The 8266-nt window shown below is 34.2% G+C and overlaps 1 protein-coding gene across 3 annotated transcripts in view; it reads right to left on the reverse strand.

The window, feature by feature from the left end:
- Positions 1 to 7822, reverse strand: part of LOC102529733 (phospholipid scramblase 1-like) — a 29829-nt gene extending 22007 nt beyond the window's left edge. Inside the window, exons 1-2 of one of the 3 annotated variants that reach the window (XM_072958821.1) lie at positions 7734 to 7822; positions 7400 to 7609 (exon numbers count right to left, since the gene is read on the reverse strand). The gene's annotated coding sequence lies outside the window, so the exon portion shown is untranslated. Of the gene's footprint in view, positions 1 to 7399; positions 7610 to 7669 lie in introns of all 3 variants that reach the window. The other 2 variants (XM_072958815.1, XM_072958827.1) reach the window with 2 other exon arrangements.
- Between the last annotated feature and the right edge of the window lie 444 nt (positions 7823 to 8266).

An 8266-nucleotide genomic window follows, 5' to 3' on the forward strand; every position in this document is an offset into this window, starting at 1 on the left:
AAGGGTGTATTTCTGGACTCTCACTCTGTCCCATCAATGTATATATCTATTTTATGTCAGTACTGCAATATCTTAATTACTTTAGTTTGCAGGAAGCTTGGAAATGTAGAAGAATAAGTCCTCCAAATTTGTCCCTTTTCAAGATTGCTTTGGGTATTCTGCATCCCTTGAGTTTCCACATAAATTTTAGGGTTACTTTGTCAGTTTCTACAAAAAAGCTACTTGTGATTCGGAGATTCATTGAATCTGTTGGTTGTATTAGGGAATAGTGCAATCTTAACAATATTAAGACTTCGATCCATAAACATTAGATATATTTCCATTTGTTTAGATCTTCTTTCATTTCTTTCAATACTATTTTCTGATTTTCAGCACTTAGCACATCTTTAAAACTTTGTTCCTAAGTATCTTATTGTTTTGATGCTATTGTAAATAAAATTGCTTTCTTATTTTTATTTTAGGACCGTTCACTGCAGGTTTATAGAAATAAAATTGATTTGGTTCAATGATCTTAAATATTGCAACCTTACTGAACTTTTTTTTAAATCCTAATTGTGTCTTAGTGAAGCTCCTAGGAATTTCTGTGCAAGATCATGCCATCTACAAATAGAAAATCTTTTACTTATTTCATTTTTTTATTTAGTTCATCAGACTAGAGCCTCTAGTATGATGTTAAGTAGAAGTGGAAGGAACATTTGTGCTTTGTTACTGAATTTATGTAAAAAGCATTCAGTCTTTAATCATTTAGTATGATGTTAGCTGTGGGTTTTGTTTTGTTTTGTTTTTGACTGTTTACTGGGTTGAGGAATTTCCCTTCTATTCTTTGTTCTTTTATAATTTTTTTTTGTCACAAATGTATGTTTGGTTTTTTTCCAAGTGCTTTTTTTGTGTCTATTGAGATGATCATTTAGCTTTTGTATTTTATTCTATTTATATATTGTATTATATTAACTGATTTTCAGATTTGAAATCAACCTTCCATTCCTGGGATAAATCTTACTTGGTATACAATTCTTTTTATATCTTGCTGGGTTTGGTTTGCTCATACTTTCTTGAGGATTTGTGTCTAAATTAATAAGAAATTTTAATTTGTAGCTTTCTTGTAATGTCTTTGTGTAGTTTTATTATTAAAGTAATATTGGCCTCAATAATAATTTGGAAAATGTAATTCTTCTTGTATTTTTTGGAAGAGTTTGTGAATAATTTGTATTAATTCTTTAAATATTTGGTAGAATTTCACCAGGTAAGTCGTCTGGGCCTGGACTTAATTTGTGCACACCCTCAACTTTTTGCTTAGAAATCTCCTCAGCTAAATATACAATTAATTGCTTACAAATTCTTCTTTTTAAATATCTCCAGGACACAATTCAGCTAATCATTCTGTCACTGTGTAATGAAGATGCCTTTTCTTCAGGTTTGCAGTAAGACTTTTGTCATTTCCTTCTGAACCCTTACCACCAGTGTTTTTCATGTACTTATTTCTACCAATAGTCTGTGATGGTTTAGGTGTTTTCACTGTCATGCTCCTCACTTCTTTCCGAGTTCTCGTGATCAGCATCTTAAATAACCATATTTCTACTAACAATCTTCTGGTAACCCAGAAATTTTCTGTTATGCTTTTCAAAACTCTTCTAGTCCCCCATCCATTATCCAATTACAAATTTATTTCCACATTTTGGGATATTTTTGATAGCAGCACCCAACCTCCAGTTACCAAAATCTGTGTAATTTTCTATTGCTACTCTAACAGATTACCACAAACTTAGTGGCGTAAAAACACACATTTATTATATTACAGTTATGAAATTCAGAAGTATACAGTGGATCAGCAGGGCCATATTATTTTTAGAGACTGTAAGGGAGAATGTGTTTCTTTGCCTTTCCTAGCTTCTAGAAGCTGCCTGCATCCTCGGTTGTGTCCCCCTCCCTCTGTCGTCCAAGTCAGCAGTGTAACATCTCCTTTCCTCTTTGACTTCCTTCCTCCCTCTTATAAAAACCCATACGATTTGATCAGATCCATGTAGATAATACAGGATAATCTGCTCATCTCTAGATCCTTAATTTCATCATATCTGCAAAGAACATTTTACAATGTGAGGTAACACAGTCACAGGTTTTGAGGATTATGATGTGTACATGTTTGTGTGTCATTATTTGTCAATCACATGTCAATCATGGGTACTATGATTGCAAGGCTATTGGTTTTCAAGGATTCTGTGGAGCTGGGGAGATGGAAATAGAGCAAATTGAAATGCCACAAAGCTGCCTGCTCTTACTGAGATTTTTTCCATTTTTTATTGAATACATTCTCCTTAGACTGTTTCAAGTTTTGGGGTAATTTTCAGAATTCTGAAAAAGTTGATTTTGACTTTTTAAAAAATGAGTGTTTAATTGCTTTTATTGAGGCACAAATATTCAGAGACACTTACTCTGAGATTTTTGTGTGTGTTTGAAATAATTAACATATATAGAGAGACAATTACTTGGAATTATAAACAAATAAGAATATACTTAATGTGTGCATTCATAATTTCTGAAATACTTTATATGTTTAAATGAGAAATATATTTATTTTTAAATTGTTATTACCAATATATTAATATTTTAATAAGTACATTATTTTACATAGTATATATAGATATTTTATATGTATACTTTTAATGTTTCTCAAGAAGTATAACTATATTGATCTTTATAGACATGTCACCAGAGAGAAGGTTAAAAAAAACTGGATAAATTTGTGGTCTTCCAATTGTTTTCTCAAAGCATCTCAACTTTAAATGTTTGCCCTATTATCTCTAGTTTGATAAAGTAGAACCTAAAATATAAGCACTGTTTGTAAACACTGTCATAATAAATGCACAGATGTTCAATATCAGTAATAACTATACAATTGTATAAAATGGAAGTTCTTCTGAATTTTTAGGGAGACTGTAAGTCTTGTATTTTTCTTTAAGCAAGTATTATAGCTTTTTAATTCTGGAGATAATTTTGGGCTTTTTGATATCAAACATCTTTTTTTTTCTAGTAGAATTATAGTTGGTTCATTGTGGGAACTTACATATCATTCCTAGCTCAATCCTTATACTAGTTTTTCATTTGCCAGTGGACACTTAAGTTGTTTCCCTATTTTGTATATTGTTAATAATACTGCAGTGAAAATGGTGCTGCAATAAAATATTCTCCAAGATAGGTCGCAAACCATATCTTAGCAAATTTAAGATGACTGAAATCATACCAAGTATCTTTTCCAACCACAATTGTATGAAACTAGAAATTAATATCAAGAGAAGTGAAAAATTCACAAATATGTGGAGATTAAACATGCTTCCCCCCAAAAAATAGGTCAAAAAAGAAATCAAAAGAGAAATAAAAAATATCTTAAGACATATGAAAATGAAAATACAACATAAATTTATGGGATGCTACAAAAGCAGTTCTAAGAGGGAAATTTATAACAATAAATATCTGTATTAAGAAACTACAAAGATTTCAAATGAGTATCCTGACTTTACACTTCAAAGAACTAGAATAAGAAGCAAGCTCAAAATCCACAGAAGGAAGGAAATAAGAGCAGAAATAAAATAGTGACAAAAAAGCAATTGAAAAAATCAATAAAACTGGTTCTTTGAACAAATGAACAAAATTGACAGAACTTAAGTTAACTAAGAAAAGAAGAGAGAAGACTCAAATAAAACCAGAAGTGAAAGAGGAGACATTACCACTGATACCACAGAAATAGAAAGGATTATGAGACAACTATGAAAAAATACATGCCAAGAAACTGGATAACCTAGAAGAAATGGATAAGTTCCTGGAAATATACAACCTACCAAGACTGAATCATGAAAAATAGAAAATATAAACAGACCCAATAAAGTATAAAGGGATTGAATCAATAATTAAAAATTTCCAACATAGAAAATCCCAGAACCAGATGGTTTCACTGGTTTCACTACCAAACATTCAAGAAGAAATAATGCCAATCTTTTTAAAGTCTTTCAGAAAACTGAAGAGCAAGCGATACTCCCAAACTCATTTTGAGGCCAGGATTACTCTGATACCAAAGTACCTCAAGAAAAAAAAATTACAGGTCATTATCCCTGATGAATACAGATGTAAAAATTATCAACAAAATATTAGCAAACCCAATTCAATAGCACATTAAAAGATCACTCACCATGATCAAGTGGGTTTTGTCTCTGGGATACAAGGATGGTTCAACATATGCAAAATGATAAATGTGATACCACATTAACAGAATGAAAGATAAAAATTGTATGATCTTTCCAATAAATACAGAAAAAGAATTTGAAAAACTACATCTTTTAAAAATAAAAACCCTCAACAAATTGGGTATGGAAGGAATATACCTCAACATAATAAAAGGCTATACACAACAAACCACAGCTAACATCATACACAGCAGTGAATGGCTGAAAGCTTTTTCTCCAAGATCAGAAAGATGACAAGGATGCCCAGCCTCACCAGTTCTACTCAACATAGTACTGGAACTAGTAGCTACAGCAATTAGGTAAGAAAAAGAATAAAAAGCATACATGTTGAAAATGAAGGAGTGAAATTATCTGTTTATAGATGAAATGATCTTATATATAGAAAACTCTAAAAACCACTCTAAAACCTGTTAAAACTGGTAAATGCATTCAGTAAAGTTGTAGAATACAAAACTGATATATGGAAATCAGTTACATTTCTATATACTAACAGCAAACTATCTGAAAGAGATATTAAGAAAGCAATCCCATTTACAATAATAAAATATTTAGGAATAAAATTGACTAAGGAAATGAAAGGTGTACCCTGAAAACTATACGACACTGATGAAACAAACTGAAGAATACACAAATAAATGGAAAGATATCCTATACCCATGAATTGGAAGAATCAGTCATGCTAAAATGTTCATATTACCCAGAGCAATCTACAGGTTCAATGCAATCCTGAAAAAATTCCTATGGCATTTCTCACAGGAGTTAGAAAAACAGTCCTAAAATTTGCATGGAACTACCAAAGGCCCTGAATAACCAAAGCAATCTTGAGAAAGGACAATAAATCTGGAGGCATCGTGCTTCCTGATTTCAAACTACATTAAAAAGCCGTGATAATTAAAAATAGTGTGGCACTGGCATGCAAACAAGCAGTGTGCCAACAATACACAATGGGAAAAGGACAGTCTCTTCAATAGATGGTGTTGGGAAAACTAGATATCCACATGCAGAAGAATGAAACAATGCTTATCTTATGCCATTCACAAAAATTAACTCAAAATGAATCAAAGATTTAAATGTAAAACCTGAAACTATAAAACTCCCAAAGAAAAAAAGGGAAAAAATTCTTGATATTGATCTAGGCTGTGATTTCTTGGATAAGTCACAAAAGCACAGGCAACAAAAACTGAAACAAGTGGGACAACATTAAACTAAAGAGCTGCTGCACAGCAGGGGAAATCAATACATTTGAAAAGGCAGCCAGCAGAATGGGAGAAAATACTCATAAACCATCTATCTCATAAGGATCTAATATCCAAGATATATAAAGAACTCATGTAATTCAATAGCAAAAAAAAAAAAAACCCAAATAATCCAATTTAAAAATGGACAAAGACCAGAATAGGCATTTTTCCAAAGAAGGCTTACAAATGGCCAACAGGAATAGGAAAAGGTGCTAATCAACACCAAACATCAGACAAATGCAAATTAAAACCACAAAGAGATATTACCTCACACTTGTTAGGATGGCTTTTATCAAAAAAACAAGACATGCAAATTTGGCAAGGATGTGGAAAAGAGGGAAGTCATACACTGTTGGAGGGAATGCAAATTAGTACAGTCATTATGGAAAACAGTATGGAGCTTCCTCAAAAAATTAAAAATTGAACTACTATATGATAAAGCAATTCCAATTCTGGGTATGTATCCAAAGGAATTAAAATCAGTATCTTGAAGAGATCTGCACACTCATATTCATTGCAGCATTATTCACAGTAGCCAAGATATGGAAACAACCTAAGTGTCCATCAATGAATAAATGGATAAAGAAGATGGGAGATATCTATATAGATATTTTTATCCTATGCAATGGAAGACTATTCAGCCATGAGAAAGAAGGCAGTCCTGCCATTTGTAACAACTTGGATGTATTTTGATTATGCTAAGTGAGATAATTCAGACAAATACTGTATAATACTACTTACATGAAAAAGCTGAACTTGTAAAAAACCATATTGTAGAATGATGGTTACCAGGGGCTAGGGGGTGGGGAATTTGGGGGAGATATTTTTTAAAGGTACAAACTTGCAACTAGTAGATAAATAAGTTCTGGAGACCAATGCACAATATAGAGTGATTATAGTCAACAATACTGTAGTATAAATTTAAAATTGCTAAGAGTATATCAATTATTCTCAACACATAAAACATGACAATTATATGATGTAATAAAAGTATTAACTAATGTTACTGTACTAACCATATTGCAATATATAAACATATCAAACCAACACATTGTACACCTCAAACTTCACACAATATCATATATCAATTATATCTCAATGATTTTTTTAAGGAAAGAAAATGAGGTTCAGATATCTCTTTGACATAGATATAGTGATTTCATTTTCTTCAAATATATACCTAGAAGTACAACTCTGTTTTCTATCTGGTTCCTTTTATGATTTCTATCTCCCTGTTTAACTTCTCATTTCGTTCTTGTATTGTTTACTAATTTCATTGAATTGTCTTTCTGTTTTCTTGTGGTTCGCTGAGCTTCCTTAAAGCAACTATTTTAAATGTTTATTGGGCAAATCACAGGTCTTCATTTTTTGGGATGTGGTGTACTCAAAAATTCTTGTGTTCGGTGATGTCATGTTTCTTGGTTTTCAGGTTTCTTGAAGTTTTACATTGCTTTTTGCAGTTGAAGAAGCAGTCAACTCCTTCGGTCTTTACTGACTGAAGAGAAATATCTTCTGATAGCCGTACTAGGGACTCTGAGGCTTTCTCAGTCCTTTGTATGAATATGCTTGTTCCAAACTTCTTGTTCCCTGTTGGGGGTAGTTCTTAAGATTTTATGCCTTCTCATTATCCTGCAAAGCCAGGCCAGGTGCTGATAGCTTCTCGTTTGCTTTCCCTAGAGTGGTGCTGAATGCTCAAGTTTGTCTGATCTTTTTCCCCAACCTTGTGTAGTCGGCCCAGCTTTCTGTGTGTGCTCACTAGCCATCTGCAGATATTCACTCTTGCCACCTTTGGGGATATGCACAGGGAGCTGGCCACAGGGTAGGGATGTGAGTGAGGGTGAGGCACATGAAGGGTTGGGGGTGCCTCTGGGCCGGTTGGGAGGGATCTGCGGGTGAGGTGTCCCCAGGGGCTAGTGGGTGGGCTACCCGATGGGTCTGTGATGCAGTTAGTAGGATCCATGTCCTTTTGATATTGAACACCTGAGTGGGAATCTCAGCGACTTGTCCTCAGCCCAGGAAGCTTGGCATCCTCTCCAGAAAGAAAGTAAAACTTCCCCTTCTATCAGAACATCAGCAGTGAAGCATCAGCCGAGTTACAGATCCTTTTGCCTGAAGACTACAGTTTCCTAAAGCAAGCTGTAGGATGTTCATTAGGTAGGTCATGAATAGGACCACAGACAGAAAGAAAGGGCAGACCTCGGTTAGGGTGACCAACAGTTGGAACACACTTGTCTCTGGAAACTCCCTATGATGTGGCTACCTGAGAGGTGAGCTTGAAGAGGTTTGGTCCTCTCTGTGGTCCACATCCACAGCCTCTCAAAGCTCTTGTGACGAAGAGTCTAAGATGGGACATCCAAACAGCCACAACGGTAAACATTCCATTCAGAACTTTGAAGTGAATTAGTTCTATGCATACTCACATGTGTACTAGGATGTAAAGCTGGTGATTCTCCTGCCATTCTATGATGGCAGTAGAAGGACAGAGTGCCAAGCACCACACACACTTAGTTTGAATAATTAACCAAGGTGGGGCCGCTTCCTCTTGGGTTTATTGGCAGCTAAACCCCCTACAACTCTGTGTTGAACAGTGAATGTGAATTTGGACATCACATTTGGTATCAGGCTTTAAGGCAAAAGGTAAAGACTGGTATCTCCAAACAGGTGTGGAAGGTATTCAAAACGGAAGTGAGAGAGAGAGCATCTCACTGAATGAGGACCTGAAGCAGAGTGAAGGGGATACTATAGTGAGCTTCCTTCATGCGTGAGCCAGTTTGCTAACCTTAGCTATGAGCC

The sequence above is a fragment of the Vicugna pacos genome, chromosome 1 (genome assembly GCF_048564905.1).
Source record: "Vicugna pacos chromosome 1, VicPac4, whole genome shotgun sequence".
Taxonomy (NCBI): Eukaryota; Metazoa; Chordata; class Mammalia; order Artiodactyla; family Camelidae; genus Vicugna; species Vicugna pacos.